The 20,919-nt window shown below is 44.1% G+C and overlaps 2 non-coding genes across 2 annotated transcripts; both read right to left on the bottom strand.

The window, feature by feature from the left end:
• Nucleotides 1–502: 502 nt before the first annotated feature.
• trnaq-cug (transfer RNA glutamine (anticodon CUG)) lies at nucleotides 503–574 on the bottom strand. Its single transcript has one exon. It is a non-coding gene; the product is annotated as a tRNA-Gln (tRNA).
• A 10,709-nt stretch (nucleotides 575–11,283) lies between these two features.
• On the bottom strand, nucleotides 11,284–11,355 carry trnaq-cug (transfer RNA glutamine (anticodon CUG)). Its single transcript has one exon. It is a non-coding gene; the product is annotated as a tRNA-Gln (tRNA).
• Nucleotides 11,356–20,919: the final 9,564 nt, after the last annotated feature.

Genomic DNA, 20,919 nt, shown 5'->3' with positions numbered 1-20,919 from the left:
AGTCGATAGATAGATAGATAGATAGATAGATGAGTGAGTGAGTGACAGTGCAGAATCAAATGTCTGGTTGTTACAATAAAAGACATCCTCTTCTATATAGATCGGAGAAAACCAGTGGCCGCGAATCAAGCAAAGGAATCCCGAGTGGCAGGCGAGACCTCTACCACTGTAGAGATAGAGATAGATAGATGAGTGAGTGACAGTGCAGACACAAATGTCTGGTTGTTACAATAATAGCCATCCTCTTCTATATAGATCGGGGAAAACCATTATTTCCAAGAAGGGTTCAACACAGGCACCTTCTCCGTTAAAGCCACGCAGTCGCCACCAGGGGGCCCCAGGCCTCGGTGTTTCAGGAAGGTGAACGCAGCACGCCAACCCGGAGGTCTCGCCACTTCGTCTCCAAGCCTCCCAAGAAGAACGTAAACGGCCCTGATCGCAGACACAGGCCCTCACCCAGGGAGACCACCGCTTTGCCGCCGCTGCCCCAGCCATGGGGCCCAGGTCCCACCGAGACTTGAACTCGGATCGCTGGATTCAGAGTCCAGAGTGCTAACCATTACACCATGGAACCAAGCTTGATGCTTGTGCTAAAGGTCTCTGCTCTACGCACACGTCTCGCTCTGTCGCACGGCCAGGTCCCGAGTGAGCCAAGTTGCGCCCAGAGTGCTGTCTGTGGTGGGTCACTTGCGGTGGGCCTTCCTGGTGACAATGAGATATGCAGTTGCATCTAGGTGTGGTGTCCTGTCCTCTTGGCTTCCTTTGGCAAATATCCAGCCTGGCAAGTGTTGTCTTCCTGAGGAAAGGCAAGCAATGCAATCAAGGAATTCCTGGAACTCTGAGAGATGTTTTTGCTGTTGACGACGTGTCACTTTAGAACAGGACAACATGCATCTCTACTTGACTTGGCACAATCTGTGAGGGTTGGGCCAACACAACCTACGCAATGTGTCCACACATTTGCTCGTGTCTTGAAATACTTGGAATGACCTGTGACCCCATGCCATGCAGAAGTCCACAGCTATGCGGGTCAGCATGCACTGCTCCTCATCCCCAATGTGCCACTTGTAAGAACTGTGTAAAAAGCGACATAGAACGTGATCAGCAAAGAAACACAATTCTCCTGAGAACGGATTTTCTAGGTATCGTCTCACCTGAATGGCAACAGGCTGCTAAAACTATTATCACACGCACATTGCATGTTAAAGTATGTCAGTAAGGGAGTAATTAAAAGGGCAAATGTGTGAAGTGCAAGGAGTGGCCTTTAGTCGCAAGGTAAAAAAGTAGACAGACAAACTAAAAAATGACTTGATACAAATCATTTATTTAGTGCAGACAGACCGCGACCAGACACAATAAACTATTCGCACTCAATATAAATTCACAGCAAAATAGGTTCAGTTCACAATATCCTATAACAAGCTCTATTCAACGAATCGGTTAAACGTTACAAAGGGCATTACACTTGTTGAAAAACAATAGCACACGGATCGAACATGCTATCCTCGCTGTTTTATTCGATTTGATTAGACGACTGAAATGTTTTGTGTGCGGACTGAAAGCACACCTTAGCCGAGCACGATCACAATCTATATCCACAGTTAATTTAAGCAGTATCATATTGTAACCGTTTCAGTTTGTTATCAACCCTTCCGGATCCAAAACCAGGAGTCAGACACCCTTTTCGGTAGACACGCTGTTGACTTCTCACAAGCCCCATCCGCCTTCACAAAGGCAGTGCTAGCAGTGGAAAGAAGGAAGAACTGCAGGAGAAACGCCTGGGGCTATTTAGAGCCCGATTACTCATGTAGCGTTATGTTGGGAACAGAGTCCCTGATAAGAGCATTTGGGCTCTGAGCTGAAGCACTGATCTAAAGAAGACCTCTCCCCCCCCAAAGTTATCAGATTTCCTTAGCTCATCAGCTTGGAACTGGTTTGCATCAAAGTGACAGTTTTGGGGAGGATGGCACCAAGAAGAGGCCAAATAGTTTGGAATTCTGCTATGAGATGTCTGGAGAAAGGGGCCTGTAGGTGATAAAAACTCTTTGAAGTGGACGAGAGCCGAAATCCCGACATAGAGCTACGAACCCGGGCCAACCGGCATTTCCAAAAGATGGCATGGATTGACATCAGTCATAAATCAAGCCCCCCTCCAATAGGACACTGGGGGCTGAAACCGAAATCCAATCTCAAGAACTCAGGAACCAATCACCTATTGATCTGACAGACTATAAGGAACAGCGGACGGTCTTTCTCTCTCTCTCTCTCACCTGAACCAGTAACTCGCTGCCACAGCTCAACCTGTAGCTCTGTTGCCAGAACCGGAACCAGAAACCAACCAAGTCTTTGCCGGCAACAGAAGAGTTAAACTGGGAGAAGGAGATTGAGCCGTACGAAGAATTCTTTTAAAGGACTTTATTAAATAAAGAACTTTACAGACTGCGCTGCCCGCCTGTGCCCACCTGATCAGTGGAGTGAATACAGCTGGACAATTGACTAAGTCGACTGTATACGAAAGTGTCAGTCATTTAAATAGCTATTTGAGTCTTAAGAAACTTGACCCTTGGAACAAACAGGGCCCTGCTTTCCTCAAAGAAGATTTTGTGCACAACCTTGGAGCCTTCAAACCAGTGGAAAATCTGTTTGGAAACGACACTACTTTCGAGAAACCCCAATTTCCAGGTGCATCGACTGAGTGGAAGTTCTTGGACAAAGCCGAACCGGACTGCCTTTGTTCCAAACCACACGGACCTCGTGCCGTGTGCTGTTATCTGAGCCCGAAGCCAGAGAGGCCTCTCTGCGACGAAGTTCAGATAAGTTTAACAGTTTGGAGTTCATGATTCATGACATTTGAGAAATCAATTAGAAATGTTAATCTGTGATTCATAACTCTAGAATGTGTAATATCATTTAGTTTTCTTAAATATTAATGTGTGTTGCATTAAACTGTTTTGTTGATAATTTTAGAAATAAAATCTGTCAACGTCGAGAAATATCTTCTCATTCCTGTTTAACTGTTTAGTCTGAAATTGACACAAGTTAATAGACATTAGATTATTGGTGGCCCTGCCTATCCTAAATCATTGAATAATAATCAGTTAAGGGAAAGTGTGGTAACAAGTAATGATAGGATCTTTCTCGGCACCTAAACGTAAATGAGACTGATATATATATAACGAGAAGTTACCTGACATAAATACTAACCTGCGTAGTTATTTAATGTCTGACTAATAATACTAACGAGAGACTCACCTTCGTCTTACTAACCGGTATTGTAGTCAATGTGTTTATAACCTTTTTTGTTAATCGATTTGTGTTATCATATGAAATCCCATGGTCTTTGATTTGGTCACGGAAGTGATTTGTTGATCTAGAGTTGAATTTTAATTAGTTCTTCCCTTTTGTATAATTAGTGTAGTGCTACATTTAGTCTTTGTTTTGAATAAATTTGACAATTTATATCTTTGGAATTGGTGTGTGCGTCCAATTATTACAGAAATTGAGTTCTACAAGATTCCAGGATTCGTGATAAGGTGACACTATAAATTCACTTCTTTACTTGAAATTTATAAGTGTACCTTACACTACAATGTTTAACTTGTGAAAATGAGCCTCATTTTAACTGGGCTGAGGAATGTGTGGCTGCTGTTGCAGACTTGCTGGAGTCAGAGGAGGCCCTTCGGGATCAGGGTTGAAAACCACGGCAGGCTATCATAGAAAAAGCTTAATTTCGAAGGATGTTCTTCAGGGTATGATTAAGTCACTTTGAGTGGCTAACTTACGGATAGTGTCATGTTTGGACAGCAGAACTTGTTAACTTGCAAACCGCATCAAAATGGTCTGAAGCTTTCACTTTGAAACAGTTCAAATACTTATTATGGGGCCAAGCAACACATTTGCTGGAAGCCTTTTGTTATTGTTTAGATTTTATTTTCTATTCCTCCAAAACGCATCTTCTCTGAAAATAATGATGCATAGGATGTGTGACCTGCTGTATAAAGTTGTGTTCAGGGTTGTTCAAGAAAAGTGCATTGTTTATATCGTTTGGCCATGTTGGATTGGTCAGAAATAATTTGTGTGCAGTGTAATATATTTTTGTTAAGTAACAGTGTACAAGCAAACTCTCAGTTGAAAATAATTCCTTCTGAAGTTTTTTATTTTATTATTATTTTACTTTTATGGTTGAGTTTTAAGGAGACACTTCTTAGTAGATTTGTGTTCAGTGCAGAACCTTGTAACTCCAATGTCATAAAAAACAAACAAATGAAAAACAATATAGGCAGTCACAGTAACTTGTCAGCTTAAACTGGCTTGGTCAAGCTGCCTCCCTTCTTGAGCTTAAGTTGCTTGACTGGTATACTGGTTTTTCCAGTTTTTCCTCTTTTGTTTCTGGGAGCAACACAGGTGCTTTTGAGTATTGCTCTACAGCCTGCGGGGGTGACTTCAGGATCTCTAGGTAGCACACTGTTTTAGGCAGGCTCCTTTGAGCATCTCCTGGGAGCACACTGACTCATCAAGGCTCAGGAGCTGGACTCCGTTTTTTAGCAGAAGCACCGTCCTCAGATTTGCGAATGCGTTTCTTCCCAGGCACTTTAAAAACCCTGCTGTCCTGACCAGGATCCGTCCCCACTTCCATTCCCGTGTCCCACACATTGCTCAGTGTTGTCTTCACAGTCTCCATCTTTTCAGTCTGGTCACCAGCCCTCTCGCTGCTCACCCCCACTCCACTACCTGATGCCCCATCCTGCTGCTGTATACTGCCATCCAGTCCAGTTAAACGGCTGTCATCCGTACTGTCTGATGCTCCACAAACATTAGCTGACACACCGCTAACACCTGGGACCTCCACAGTCGGCACGGTACCGCCGCGGTCGGAAGTCCTCTCAGCGCCCACACTCTCCTGTACCTGGACCTTCAGACCCTCACTCTCTTCAACAGCCTCCCCCGCAGCCCCTCTTCTCGCCTCCTCTGCCAAATCGGCTGCTCCGCTAGTAGGGCGGCCGGGCTGCTCACCACTCCCCGACCTGGCCTGCTTGGGCTGACCCCCCCGTCGACTGGGACCAGCACCCTCATCCTGATCCTTCTCGGGGCAATGCCTAACAGTGTGGCCTTCATTACCGCAGTTGAAGCACTTCATAGAATCAGATGTGACAAAGACAACATAATCATTGCCATCAACCTTGAACTTAAGCACAATGTTCAGATCCCCATTTATGTCATTCAAAATCATGAATACCTGCCTTCTGAACGAAACAACATGTTTCAACTGCTGTGACTTACACCCCAGCGGTATACGTTTCAAACCCGACATTATCCACCCATGTCTCGCCAGTTCCCTCTCTAATAGGTCGTTTGACAGAAAACGAGTGACATTAGACAAAGTAACTCTCCTGGCCGGAGCTGCTAGTGGGGTGACATTGATCAAAACACCACCGATCACTATACCAGTCTCAACGATACGCGAGACCAACTCAATGCTGCTCAGAAACAGCACAACAGACCCGCTCATACGAGCTGCCGACTTTATATTTTCACAACCGACAACTTGCCCGATCACCAGAACACACTCCTCCAGGGGCAAAAACTCATCAGAGGTCACTTTAACGCCATGCCGACGTGTTAAAGTCTCGAATAAAAAACTCTGATTCCCCCCCTCCCCGACCCAGCCCCAGACATCCCGATCACTTGACTGCAGGAGTCAGCTCAGCATGGGGAAACTCTTCAGAAAAACCTCTTACAAAACTGTCAAAGACACATTCAGAAAGAAAGAAAGAAAGAACGAAAAAAGTAGAGGAGAAAAACCACAAACAAACCTGGCAGCAGCAAACATGCACACCTGCACCTCCACACTCACTCCCAACAATCACAGCGGCAGACAGCAAATGTCGATAGTCAATAGTCGATAGATAGATAGATAGATAGATAGATGAGTGAGTGAGTGACAGTGCAGAATCAAATGTCTGGTTGTTACAATAAAAGACATCCTCTTCTATATAGATCGGAGAAAACCAGTGGTATAGGTATCTAGGTATCTAGGTATCGTCTCACCTGAATGGCAACAGGCTTCTAAAACTATTATCACACGCACATTGCATGTTAATGTATGTCAGTAAGGGAGTAATTAAAAGGGCAAATGTGTGAAGTGCAAGGAGTGGCCTTTAGTCGCAAGGTAAAAAAGTAGACAGACAAACTAAAAAATGACTTGATACAAATCATTTATTTAGTGCAGACAGACCGCGACCAGACACAATAAACTATTCGCACTCAATATAAATTCACAGCAAAATAGGTTCAGTTCACAATATCCTATAACAAGCTCTATTCAACGAATCGGTTAAACGTTACAAAGGGCATTACACTTGTTGAAAAACAATAGCACACGGATCGAACATGCTATCCTCGCTGTTTTATTCGATTTGATTAGACGACTGAAATGTTTTGTGTGCGGACTGAAAGCACACCTTAGCCGAGCACGATCACAATCTATATCCACAGTTAATTTAAGCAGTATCATATTGTAACCGTTTCAGTTTGTTATCAACCCTTCCGGATCCAAAACCAGGAGTCAGACACCCTTTTCGGTAGACACGCTGTTGACTTCTCACAAGCCCCATCCGCCTTCACAAAGGCAGTGCTAGCAGTGGAAAGAAGGAAGAACTGCAGGAGAAACGCCTGGGGCTATTTAGAGCCCGATTACTCATGTAGCGTTATGTTGGGAACAGAGTCCCTGATAAGAGCATTTGGGCTCTGAGCTGAAGCACTGATCTAAAGAAGACCTCTCCCCCCCCAAAGTTATCAGATTTCCTTAGCTCATCAGCTTGGAACTGGTTTGCATCAAAGTGACAGTTTTGGGGAGGATGGCACCAAGAAGAGGCCAAATAGTTTGGAATTCTGCTATGAGATGTCTGGAGAAAGGGGCCTGTAGGTGATAAAAACTCTTTGAAGTGGACGAGAGCCGAAATCCCGACATAGAGCTACGAACCCGGGCCAACCGGCATTTCCAAAAGATGGCATGGATTGACATCAGTCATAAATCAAGCCCCCCTCCAATAGGACACTGGGGGCTGAAACCGAAATCCAATCTCAAGAACTCAGGAACCAATCACCTATTGATCTGACAGACTATAAGGAACAGCGGACGGTCTTTCTCTCTCTCTCTCTCACCTGAACCAGTAACTCGCTGCCACAGCTCAACCTGTAGCTCTGTTGCCAGAACCGGAACCAGAAACCAACCAAGTCTTTGCCGGCAACAGAAGAGTTAAACTGGGAGAAGGAGATTGAGCCGTACGAAGAATTCTTTTAAAGGACTTTATTAAATAAAGAACTTTACAGACTGCGCTGCCCGCCTGTGCCCACCTGATCAGCGGAGTGAATACAGCTGGACAATTGACTAAGTCGACTGTATACGAAAGTGTCAGTCATTTAAATAGCTATTTGAGTCTTAAGAAACTTGACCCTTGGAACAAACAGGGCCCTGCTTTCCTCAAAGAAGATTTTGTGCACAACCTTGGAGCCTTCAAACCAGTGGAAAATCTGTTTGGAAACGACACTACTTTCGAGAAACCCCAATTTCCAGGTGCATCGACTGAGTGGAAGTTCTTGGACAAAGCCGAACCGGACTGCCTTTGTTCCAAACCACACGGACCTCGTGCCGTGTGCTGTTATCTGAGCCCGAAGCCAGAGAGGCCTCTCTGCGACGAAGTTCAGATAAGTTTAACAGTTTGGAGTTCATGATTCATGACATTTGAGAAATCAATTAGAAATGTTAATCTGTGATTCATAACTCTAGAATGTGTAATATCATTTAGTTTTCTTAAATATAAATGTGTGTTGCATTAAACTGTTTTGTTGATAATTTTAGAAATAAAATCTGTCAACGTCGAGAAATATCTTCTCATTCCTGTTTAACTGTTTAGTCTGAAATTGACACAAGTTAATAGACATTAGATTATTGGTGGCCCTGCCTATCCTAAATCATTGAATAATAATCAGTTAAGGGAAAGTGTGGTAACAAGTAATGATAGGATCTTTCTCGGCACCTAAACGTAAATGAGACTGATATATATATAACGAGAAGTTACCTGACATAAATACTAACCTGCGTAGTTATTTAATGTCTGACTAATAATACTAACGAGAGACTCACCTTCGTCTTACTAACCGGTATTGTAGTCAATGTGTTTATAACCTTTTTTGTTAATCGATTTGTGTTATCATATGAAATCCCATGGTCTTTGATTTGGTCACGGAAGTGATTTGTTGATCTAGAGTTGAATTTTAATTAGTTCTTCCCTTTTGTATAATTAGTGTAGTGCTACATTTAGTCTTTGTTTTGAATAAATTTGACAATTTATATCTTTGGAATTGGTGTCTGCGTCCAATTATTACAGAAATTGAGTTCTACAAGATTCCAGGATTCGTGATATGGTGACACTATAAATTCACTTCTTTACTTGAAATTTATAAGTGTACCTTACGCTACAATGTTTAACTTGTGAAAATGAGCCTCATTTTAACTGGGTTGAGGAATGTGTGGCTGCTGTTGCAGACTTGCTGGAGTCAGAGGAGGCCCTTCGGGATCAGGGTTGAAAACCACTGCAGGCTATCATAGAAAAAGCTTAATTTTGAAGGATGTTCTGCAGGGTATGATTAAGTCACTTTGAGTGGCTAACTTACGGATAGTGTCATGTTTGGACAGCAGAACTTGTTAACTTGCAAACCGCATCAAAATGGTCTGAAGCTTTCACTTTGAAACAGTTCAAATACTTATTATGGGGCCAAGCAACACATTTGCTGGAAGCCTTTTGTTATTGTTTAGATTTTATTTTCTATTCCTCCAAAACGCATCTTCTCTGAAAATAATGATGCATAGGATGTGTGACCTGCTGTATAAAGTTGTGTTCAGGGTTGTTCAAGAAAAGTGCATTGTTTATATCGTTTGGCCATGTTGGATTGGTCAGAAATAATTTGTGTGCAGTGTAATATATTTTTGTTAAGTAACAGTGTACAAGCAAACTCTCAGTTGAAAATAATTCCTTCTGAAGTTTTTTATTTTATTATTATTTTACTTTTATGGTTGAGTTTTAAGGAGACACTTCTTAGTAGATTTGTGTTCAGTGCAGAACCTTGTAACTCCAATGTCATAAAAAACAAACAAATGAAAAACAATATAGGCAGTCACAGTAACTTGTCAGCTTAAACTGGCTTGGTCAAGCTGCCTCCCTTCTTGAGCTTAAGTTGCTTGACTGGTATACTGGTTTTTCCAGTTTTTCCTCTTTTGTTTCTGGGAGCAACACAGGTGCTTTTGAGTTGCGGGGGTGACTTCAGGATCTCTAGGTAGCACACTGTTTTAGGCAGGCTCCTTTGAGCATCTCCTGGGAGCACACTGACTCATCAAGGCTCAGGAGCTGGACTCCGTTTTTTAGCAGAAGCACCGTCCTCAGATTTGCGAATGCGTTTCTTCCCAGGCACTTTAAAAACCCTGCTGTCCTGACCAGGATCCGTCCCCACTTCCATTCCCGTGTCCCACACACTGCTCAGTGTTGTCTTCACAGTCTCCATCTTTTCAGTCTGGTCACCAGCCCTCTCGCTGCTCACCCCCACTCCACTACCTGATGCCCCATCCTGCTGCTGTATACTGCCATCCAGTCCAGTTAAACGGCTGTCATCCGTACTGTCTGATGCTCCACAAACATTAGCTGACACACCGCTAACACCTGGGACCTCCACAGTCGGCACGGTACCGCCGCGGTCGGAAGTCCTCTCAGCGCCCACACTCTCCTGTACCTGGACCTCCAGACCCTCACTCTCTTCAACAGCCTCCCCCGCAGCCCCTCTTCTCGCCTCCTCTGCCACTTCGGCTGCTCCGCTAGTAGGGCGGCCGGGCTGCTCACCACTCCCCGACCTGGCCTGCTTGGGCTGACCCCCCCGTCGACTGGGACCAGCACCCTCATCCTGATCCTTCTCGGGGCAATGCCTAACAGTGTGGCCTTCATTACCGCAGTTGAAGCACTTCATAGAATCAGATGTGACAAAGACAACATAATCATTGCCATCAACCTTGAACTTAAGCACAATGTTCAGATCCCCATTTATGTCATTCAAAATCATGAATACCTGCCTTCTGAACGAAACAACATGTTTCAACTGCTGTGACTTACACCCCAGCGGTATACGTTTCAAACCCGACATTATCCACCCATGTCTCGCCAGTTCCCTCTCTAATAGGTCGTTTGACAGAAAACGAGGGACATTAGACAAAGTAACTCTCCTGGCCGGAGCTGCTAGTGGGGTGACATTGATCAAAACACCACCGATCACTATACCAGTCTCAACGATACGCGAGACCAACTCAATGCTGCTCAGAAACAGCACAACAGACCCGCTCATACGAGCTGCCGACTTTATATTTTCACAACCGACAACTTGCCCGATCGCCAGAACACACTCCTCCAGGGGCAAAAACTCATCAGAGGTCACTTTAACGCCATGCCGACGTGTTAAAGTCTCGAATAAAAAACTCTGATTCCCCCCCTCCCCGACCCAGCCCCAGACATCCCGATCACTTCGCTGACTGCAGGAGTCAGCTCAGCATGGGGAAACTCTTCAGAAAAACCTCTTACAAAACTGTCAAAGACACATTCAGAAAGAAAGAAAGAAAGAACGAAAAAAGTAGAGGAGAAAAACCACAAACAAACCTGGCAGCAGCAAACATGCACACCTGCACCTCCACACTCACTCCCAACAATCACAGCGGCAGACAGCAAATGTCGATAGTCAATAGTCGATAGATAGATAGATAGATAGATAGATGAGTGAGTGAGTGACAGTGCAGAATCAAATGTCTGGTTGTTACAATAAAAGACATCCTCTTCTATATAGATCGGAGAAAACCAGTGGCCGCGAATCAAGCAAAGGAATCCCGAGTGGCAGGCGAGACCTCTACCACTGTAGAGATAGAGATAGATAGATGAGTGAGTGACAGTGCAGACACAAATGTCTGGTTGTTACAATAATAGCCATCCTCTTCTATATAGATCGGGGAAAACCATTATTTCCAAGAAGGGTTCAACACAGGCACCTTCTCCGTTAAAGCCACGCAGTCGCCACCAGGGGGCCCCAGGCCTCGGTGTTTCAGGAAGGTGAACGCAGCACGCCAACCCGGAGGTCTCGCCACTTCGTCTCCAAGCCTCCCAAGAAGAACGTAAACGTCCCTGATCGCAGACACAGGCCCTCACCCAGGGAGACCACCGCTTTGCCGCCGCTGCCCCAGCCATGGGGCCCAGGTCCCACCGAGACTTGAACTCGGATCGCTGGATTCAGAGTCCAGAGTGCTAACCATTACACCATGGAACCAAGCTTGATGCTTGTGCTAAAGGTCTCTGCTCTACGCACACGTCTCGCTCTGTCGCACGGCCAGGTCCCGAGTGAGCCAAGTTGCGCCCAGAGTGCTGTCTGTGGTGGGTCACTTGCGGCGGGCCTTCCTGGTGACAATGAGATATGCAGTTGCATCTAGGTGTGGTGTCCTGTCCTCTTGGCTTCCTTTGGCAAATATCCAGCCTGGCAAGTGTTGTCTTCCTGAGGAAAGGCAAGCAATGCAATCAAGGAATTCCTGGAACTCTGAGAGATGTTTTTGCTGTTGACGACGTGTCACTTTAGAACAGGACAACATGCATCTCTACTTGACTTGGCACAATCTGTGAGGGTTGGGCCAACACAACCTACGCAATGTGTCCACACATTTGCTCGTGTCTTGAAATACTTGGAATGACCTGTGACCCCATGCCATGCAGAAGTCCACAGCTATGCGGGTCAGCATGCACTGCTCCTCATCCCCAATGTGCCACTTGTAAGAACTGTGTAAAAAGCGACATAGAACGTGATCAGCAAAGAAACACAATTCTCCTGAGAACGGATTTTCTAGGTATCGTCTCACCTGAATGGCAACAGGCTGCTAAAACTATTATCACACGCACATTGCATGTTAAAGTATGTCAGTAAGGGAGTAATTAAAAGGGCAAATGTGTGAAGTGCAAGGAGTGGCCTTTAGTCGCAAGGTAAAAAAGTAGACAGACAAACTAAAAAATGACTTGATACAAATCATTTATTTAGTGCAGACAGACCGCGACCAGACACAATAAACTATTCGCACTCAATATAAATTCACAGCAAAATAGGTTCAGTTCACAATATCCTATAACAAGCTCTATTCAACGAATCGGTTAAACGTTACAAAGGGCATTACACTTGTTGAAAAACAATAGCACACGGATCGAACATGCTATCCTCGCTGTTTTATTCGATTTGATTAGACGACTGAAATGTTTTGTGTGCGGACTGAAAGCACACCTTAGCCGAGCACGATCACAATCTATATCCACAGTTAATTTAAGCAGTATCATATTGTAACCGTTTCAGTTTGTTATCAACCCTTCCGGATCCAAAACCAGGAGTCAGACACCCTTTTCGGTAGACACGCTGTTGACTTCTCACAAGCCCCATCCGCCTTCACAAAGGCAGTGCTAGCAGTGGAAAGAAGGAAGAACTGCAGGAGAAACGCCTGGGGCTATTTAGAGCCCGATTACTCATGTAGCGTTATGTTGGGAACAGAGTCCCTGATAAGAGCATTTGGGCTCTGAGCTGAAGCACTGATCTAAAGAAGACCTCTCCCCCCCCAAAGTTATCAGATTTCCTTAGCTCATCAGCTTGGAACTGGTTTGCATCAAAGTGACAGTTTTGGGGAGGATGGCACCAAGAAGAGGCCAAATAGTTTGGAATTCTGCTATGAGATGTCTGGAGAAAGGGGCCTGTAGGTGATAAAAACTCTTTGAAGTGGACGAGAGCCGAAATCCCGACATAGAGCTACGAACCCGGGCCAACCGGCATTTCCAAAAGATGGCATGGATTGACATCAGTCATAAATCAAGCCCCCCTCCAATAGGACACTGGGGGCTGAAACCGAAATCCAATCTCAAGAACTCAGGAACCAATCACCTATTGATCTGACAGACTATAAGGAACAGCGGACGGTCTTTCTCTCTCTCTCTCTCACCTGAACCAGTAACTCGCTGCCACAGCTCAACCTGTAGCTCTGTTGCCAGAACCGGAACCAGAAACCAACCAAGTCTTTGCCGGCAACAGAAGAGTTAAACTGGGAGAAGGAGATTGAGCCGTACGAAGAATTCTTTTAAAGGACTTTATTAAATAAAGAACTTTACAGACTGCGCTGCCCGCCTGTGCCCACCTGATCAGTGGAGTGAATACAGCTGGACAATTGACTAAGTCGACTGTATACGAAAGTGTCAGTCATTTAAATAGCTATTTGAGTCTTAAGAAACTTGACCCTTGGAACAAACAGGGCCCTGCTTTCCTCAAAGAAGATTTTGTGCACAACCTTGGAGCCTTCAAACCAGTGGAAAATCTGTTTGGAAACGACACTACTTTCGAGAAACCCCAATTTCCAGGTGCATCGACTGAGTGGAAGTTCTTGGACAAAGCCGAACCGGACTGCCTTTGTTCCAAACCACACGGACCTCGTGCCGTGTGCTGTTATCTGAGCCCGAAGCCAGAGAGGCCTCTCTGCGACGAAGTTCAGATAAGTTTAACAGTTTGGAGTTCATGATTCATGACATTTGAGAAATCAATTAGAAATGTTAATCTGTGATTCATAACTCTAGAATGTGTAATATCATTTAGTTTTCTTAAATATTAATGTGTGTTGCATTAAACTGTTTTGTTGATAATTTTAGAAATAAAATCTGTCAACGTCGAGAAATATCTTCTCATTCCTGTTTAACTGTTTAGTCTGAAATTGACACAAGTTAATAGACATTAGATTATTGGTGGCCCTGCCTATCCTAAATCATTGAATAATAATCAGTTAAGGGAAAGTGTGGTAACAAGTAATGATAGGATCTTTCTCGGCACCTAAACGTAAATGAGACTGATATATATATAACGAGAAGTTACCTGACATAAATACTAACCTGCGTAGTTATTTAATGTCTGACTAATAATACTAACGAGAGACTCACCTTCGTCTTACTAACCGGTATTGTAGTCAATGTGTTTATAACCTTTTTTGTTAATCGATTTGTGTTATCATATGAAATCCCATGGTCTTTGATTTGGTCACGGAAGTGATTTGTTGATCTAGAGTTGAATTTTAATTAGTTCTTCCCTTTTGTATAATTAGTGTAGTGCTACATTTAGTCTTTGTTTTGAATAAATTTGACAATTTATATCTTTGGAATTGGTGTGTGCGTCCAATTATTACAGAAATTGAGTTCTACAAGATTCCAGGATTCGTGATAAGGTGACACTATAAATTCACTTCTTTACTTGAAATTTATAAGTGTACCTTACGCTACAATGTTTAACTTGTGAAAATGAGCCTCATTTTAACTGGGCTGAGGAATGTGTGGCTGCTGTTGCAGACTTGCTGGAGTCAGAGGAGGCCCTTCGGGATCAGGGTTGAAAACCACGGCAGGCTATCATAGAAAAAGCTTAATTTCGAAGGATGTTCTTCAGGGTATGATTAAGTCACTTTGAGTGGCTAACTTACGGATAGTGTCATGTTTGGACAGCAGAACTTGTTAACTTGCAAACCGCATCAAAATGGTCTGAAGCTTTCACTTTGAAACAGTTCAAATACTTATTATGGGGCCAAGCAACACATTTGCTGGAAGCCTTTTGTTATTGTTTAGATTTTATTTTCTATTCCTCCAAAACGCATCTTCTCTGAAAATAATGATGCATAGGATGTGTGACCTGCTGTATAAAGTTGTGTTCAGGGTTGTTCAAGAAAAGTGCATTGTTTATATCGTTTGGCCATGTTGGATTGGTCAGAAATAATTTGTGTGCAGTGTAATATATTTTTGTTAAGTAACAGTGTACAAGCAAACTCTCAGTTGAAAATAATTCCTTCTGAAGTTTTTTATTTTATTATTATTTTACTTTTATGGTTGAGTTTTAAGGAGACACTTCTTAGTAGATTTGTGTTCAGTGCAGAACCTTGTAACTCCAATGTCATAAAAAACAAACAAATGAAAAACAATATAGGCAGTCACAGTAACTTGTCAGCTTAAACTGGCTTGGTCAAGCTGCCTCCCTTCTTGAGCTTAAGTTGCTTGACTGGTATACTGGTTTTTCCAGTTTTTCCTCTTTTGTTTCTGGGAGCAACACAGGTGCTTTTGAGTTGCGGGGGTGACTTCAGGATCTCTAGGTAGCACACTGTTTTAGGCAGGCTCCTTTGAGCATCTCCTGGGAGCACACTGACTCATCAAGGCTCAGGAGCTGGACTCCGTTTTTTAGCAGAAGCACCGTCCTCAGATTTGCGAATGCGTTTCTTCCCAGGCACTTTAAAAACCCTGCTGTCCTGACCAGGATCCGTCCCCACTTCCATTCCCGTGTCCCACACACTGCTCAGTGTTGTCTTCACAGTCTCCATCTTTTCAGTCTGGTCACCAGCCCTCTCGCTGCTCACCCCCACTCCACTACCTGATGCCCCATCCTGCTGCTGTATACTGCCATCCAGTCCAGTTAAACGGCTGTCATCCGTACTGTCTGATGCTCCACAAACATTAGCTGACACACCGCTAACACCTGGGACCTCCACAGTCGGCACGGTACCGCCGCGGTCGGAAGTCCTCTCAGCGCCCACACTCTCCTGTACCTGGACCTCCAGACCCTCACTCTCTTCAACAGCCTCCCCCGCAGCCCCTCTTCTCGCCTCCTCTGCCACTTCGGCTGCTCCGCTAGTAGGGCGGCCGGGCTGCTCACCACTCCCCGACCTGGCCTGCTTGGGCTGACCCCCCCGTCGACTGGGACCAGCACCCTCATCCTGATCCTTCTCGGGGCAATGCCTAACAGTGTGGCCTTCATTACCGCAGTTGAAGCACTTCATAGAATCAGATGTGACAAAGACAACATAATCATTGCCATCAACCTTGAACTTAAGCACAATGTTCAGATCCCCATTTATGTCATTCAAAATCATGAATACCTGCCTTCTGAACGAAACAACATGTTTCAACTGCTGTGACTTACACCCCAGCGGTATACGTTTCAAACCCGACATTATCCACCCATGTCTCGCCAGTTCCCTCTCTAATAGGTCGTTTGACAGAAAACGAGGGACATTAGACAAAGTAACTCTCCTGGCCGGAGCTGCTAGTGGGGTGACATTGATCAAAACACCACCGATCACTATACCAGTCTCAACGATACGCGAGACCAACTCAATGCTGCTCAGAAACAGCACAACAGACCCGCTCATACGAGCTGCCGACTTTATATTTTCACAACCGACAACTTGCCCGATCGCCAGAACACACTCCTCCAGGGGCAAAAACTCATCAGAGGTCACTTTAACGCCATGCCGACGTGTTAAAGTCTCGAATAAAAAACTCTGATTCCCCCCCTCCCCGACCCAGCCCCAGACATCCCGATCACTTCGCTGACTGCAGGAGTCAGCTCAGCATGGGGAAACTCTTCAGAAAAACCTCTTACAAAACTGTCAAAGACACATTCAGAAAGAAAGAAAGAAAGAACGAAAAAAGTAGAGGAGAAAAACCACAAACAAACCTGGCAGCAGCAAACATGCACACCTGCACCTCCACACTCACTCCCAACAATCACAGCGGCAGACAGCAAATGTCGATAGTCAATAGTCGATAGATAGATAGATAGATAGATAGATAGATGAGTGAGTGAGTGACAGTGCAGAATCAAATGTCTGGTTGTTACAATAAAAGACATCCTCTTCTATATAGATCGGAGAAAACCAGTGGTATAGGTATCTAGGTATCTAGGTATCATCTCACCTGAATGGCAACAGGCTGCTAAAACTATTATCACACGCACATTGCATGTTAAAGTATGTCAGTAAGAGAGTAATTAAAAGGGCAAATGTGTGAAGTGCAAGGAGTGGCCTTTAGTCGCAAGGTAAAAAAGTAGACAGACAAACTAAAAAATGACTTGATACAAATCATTTATTTAGTGCAGACAGACCGCGACCAGACACAATAAACTATTCGCACTCAATATAAATTCACAGCAAAATAGGTTCAGTTCACAATATCCTATAACAAGCTCTATTCAACGAATCGGTTAAACGTTACAAAGGGCATTACACTTGTTGAAAAACAATAGCACACGGATCGAACATGCTATCCTCGCTGTTTTATTCGATTTGATTAGACGACTGAAATGTTTTGTGTGCGGACTGAAAGCACACCTTAGCCGAGCACGATCACAATCTATATCCACAGTTAATTTAAGCAGTATCATATTGTAACCGTTTCAGTTTGTTATCAACCCTTCCGGATCCAAAACCAGGAGTCAGACACCCTTTTCGGTAGACACGCTGTTGACTTCTCACAAGCCCCATCCGCCTTCACAAAGGCAGTGCTAGCAGTGGAAAGAAGGAAGAACTGCAGGAGAAATGCCTGGGGCTATTTAGAGCCCGATTACTCATGTAGCGTTATGTTGGGAACAGAGTCCCTGATAAGAGCATTTGGGCTCTGAGCTGAAGCACTGATCTAAAGAAGACCTCTCCCCCCCCAAAGTTATCAGATTTCCTTAGCTCATCAGCTTGGAACTGGTTTGCATCAAAGTGACAGTTTTGGGGAGGATGGCACCAAGAAGAGGCCAAATAGTTTGGAATTCTGCTATGAGATGTCTGGAGAAAGGGGCCTGTAGGTGATAAAAACTCTTTGAAGTGGACGAGAGCCGAAATCCCGACATAGAGCTACGAACCCGGGCCAACCGGCATTTCCAAAAGATGGCATGGATTGACATCAGTCATAAATCAAGCCCCCCTCCAATAGGACACTGGGGGCTGAAACCGAAATCCAATCTCAAGAACTCAGGAACCAATCACCTATTGATCTGACAGACTATAAGGAACAGCGGACGGTCTTTCTCTCTCTCTCTCTCTCTCACCTGAACCAGTAACTCGCTGCCACAGCTCAACCTGTAGCTCTGTTGCCAGAACCGGAACCAGAAACCAACCAAGTCTTTGCCGGCAACAGAAGAGTTAAACTGGGAGAAGGAGATTGAGCCGTACGAAGAATTCTTTTAAAGGACTTTATTAAATAAAGAACTTTACAGACTGCGCTGCCCGCCTGTGCCCACCTGATCAGTGGAGTGAATACAGCTGGACAATTGACTAAGTCGACTGTATACGAAAGTGTCAGTCATTTAAATAGCTATTTGAGTCTTAAGAAACTTGACCCTTGGAACAAACAGGGCCCTGCTTTCCTCAAAGAAGATTTTGTGCACAACCTTGGAGCCTTCAAACCAGTGGAAAATCTGTTTGGAAACGACACTACTTTCGAGAAACCCCAATTTCCAGGTGCATCGACTGAGTGGAAGTTCTTGGACAAAGCCGAACCGGACTGCCTTTGTTCCAAACCACACGGACCTCGTGCCGTGTGCTGTTATCTGAGCCCGAAGCCAGAGAGGCCTCTCTGCGACGAAGTTCAGATAAGTTTAACAGTTTGGAGTTCATGATTCATGACATTTGAGAAATCAATTAGAAATGTTAATCTGTGATTCATAACTCTAGAATGTGTAATATCATTTAGTTTTCTTAAATATAAATGTGTGTTGCATTAAACTGTTTTGTTGATAATTTTAGAAATAAAATCTGTCAACGTCGAGAAATATCTTCTCATTCCTGTTTAACTGTTTAGTCTGAAATTGACACAAGTTAATAGACATTAGATTATTGGTGGCCCTGCCTATCCTAAATCATTGAATAATAATCAGTTAAGGGAAAGTGTGGTAACAAGTAATGATAGGATCTTTCTCGGCACCTAAACGTAAATGAGACTGATATATATATAACGAGAAGTTACCTGACATAAATACTAACCTGCGTAGTTATTTAATGTCTGACTAATAATACTAACGAGAGACTCACCTTCGTCTTACTAACCGGTATTGTAGTCAATGTGTTTATAACCTTTTTTGTTAATCGATTTGTGTTATCATATGAAATCCCATGGTCTTTGATTTGGTCACGGAAGTGATTTGTTGATCTAGAGTTGAATTTTAATTAGTTCTTCCCTTTTGTATAATTAGTGTAGTGCTACATTTAGTCTTTGTTTTGAATAAATTTGACAATTTATATCTTTGGAATTGGTGTCTGCGTCCAATTATTACAGAAATTGAGTTCTACAAGATTCCAGGATTCGTGATATGGTGACACTATAAATTCACTTCTTTACTTGAAATTTATAAGTGTACCTTACGCTACAATGTTTAACTTGTGAAAATGAGCCTCATTTTAACTGGGTTGAGGAATGTGTGGCTGCTGTTGCAGACTTGCTGGAGTCAGAGGAGGCCCTTCGGGATCAGGGTTGAAAACCACTGCAGGCTATCATAGAAAAAGCTTAATTTTGAAGGATGTTCTGCAGGGTATGATTAAGCCACTTTGAGTGGCTAACTTACGGATAGTGTCATGTTTGGACAGCAGAACTTGTTAACTTGCAAACCGCATCAAAATGGTCTGAAGCTTTCACTTTGAAACAGTTCAAATACTTATTATGGGGCCAAGCAACACATTTGCTGGAAGCCTTTTGTTATTGTTTAGATTTTATTTTCTATTCCTCCAAAACGCATCTTCTCTGAAAATAATGATGCATAGGATGTGTGACCTGCTGTATAAAGTTGTGTTCAGGGTTGTTCAAGAAAAGTGCATTGTTTATATCATTTGGCCATGTTGGATTGGTCAGAAATAATTTGTGTGCAGTGTAATATATTTTTGTTAAGTAACAGTGTACAAGCAAACTCTCAGTTGAAAATAATTCCTTCTGAAGTTTTTTATTTTATTATTATTTTACTTTTATGGTTGAGTTTTAAGGAGACACTTCTTAGTAGATTTGTGTTCAGTGCAGAACCTTGTAACTCCAATGTCATAAAAAACAAACAAATGAAAAACAATATAGGCAGTCACAGTAACTTGTCAGCTTAAACTGGCTTGGTCAAGCTGCCTCCCTTCTTGAGCTTAAGTTGCTTGACTGGTATACTGGTTTTTCCAGTTTTTCCTCTTTTGTTTCTGGGAGCAACACAGGTGCTTTTGAGTTGCGGGGGTGACTTCAGGATCTCTAGGTAGCACACTGTTTTAGGCAGGCTCCTTTGAGCATCTCCTGGGAGCACACTGACTCATCAAGGCTCAGGAGCTGGACTCCGTTTTTTAGCAGAAGCACCGTCCTCAGATTTGCGAATGCGTTTCTTCCCAGGCACTTTAAAAACCCTGCTGTCCTGACCAGGATCCGTCCCCACTTCCATTCCCGTGTCCCACACACTGCTCAGTGTTGTCTTCACAGTCTCCATCTTTTCAGTCTGGTCACCAGCCCTCTCGCTGCTCACCCCCACTCCACTACCTGATGCCCCATCCTGCTGCTGTATACTGCCATCCAGTCCAGTTAAACGGCTGTCATCCGTACTGTCTGATGCTCCACAAACATTAGCTGACACACCGCTAACACCTGGGACCTCCACAGTCGGCACGGTACCGCCGCAGTCGGAAGTCCTCTCAGCGCCCACACTCTCCTGTACCTGGACCTCCAGACCCTCACTCTCTTCAACAGCCTCCCCCGCAGCCCCTCTTCTCGCCTCCTCTGCCACTTCGGCTGCTCCGCTAGTAGGGCGGCCGGGCTGCTCACCACTCCCCGACCTGGCCTGCTTGGGCTGACCCCCCCGTCGACTGGGACCAGCACCCTCATCCTGATCCTTCTCGGGGCAATGCCTAACAGTGTGGCCTTCATTACCGCAGTTGAAGCACTTCATAGAATCAGATGTGACAAAGACAACATAATCATTGCCATCAACCTTGAACTTAAGCACAATGTTCAGATCCCCATTTATGTCATTCAAAATCATGAATACCTGCCTTCTGAACGAAACAACATG

The sequence above is a fragment of the Amia ocellicauda genome, chromosome 19 (assembly GCF_036373705.1).
Source record: "Amia ocellicauda isolate fAmiCal2 chromosome 19, fAmiCal2.hap1, whole genome shotgun sequence".
Taxonomy (NCBI): Eukaryota; Metazoa; Chordata; class Actinopteri; order Amiiformes; family Amiidae; genus Amia; species Amia ocellicauda.
Note: the sequence above shows the minus strand (reverse complement) of the source record. Positions and strands in the feature narration are given on the sequence as shown.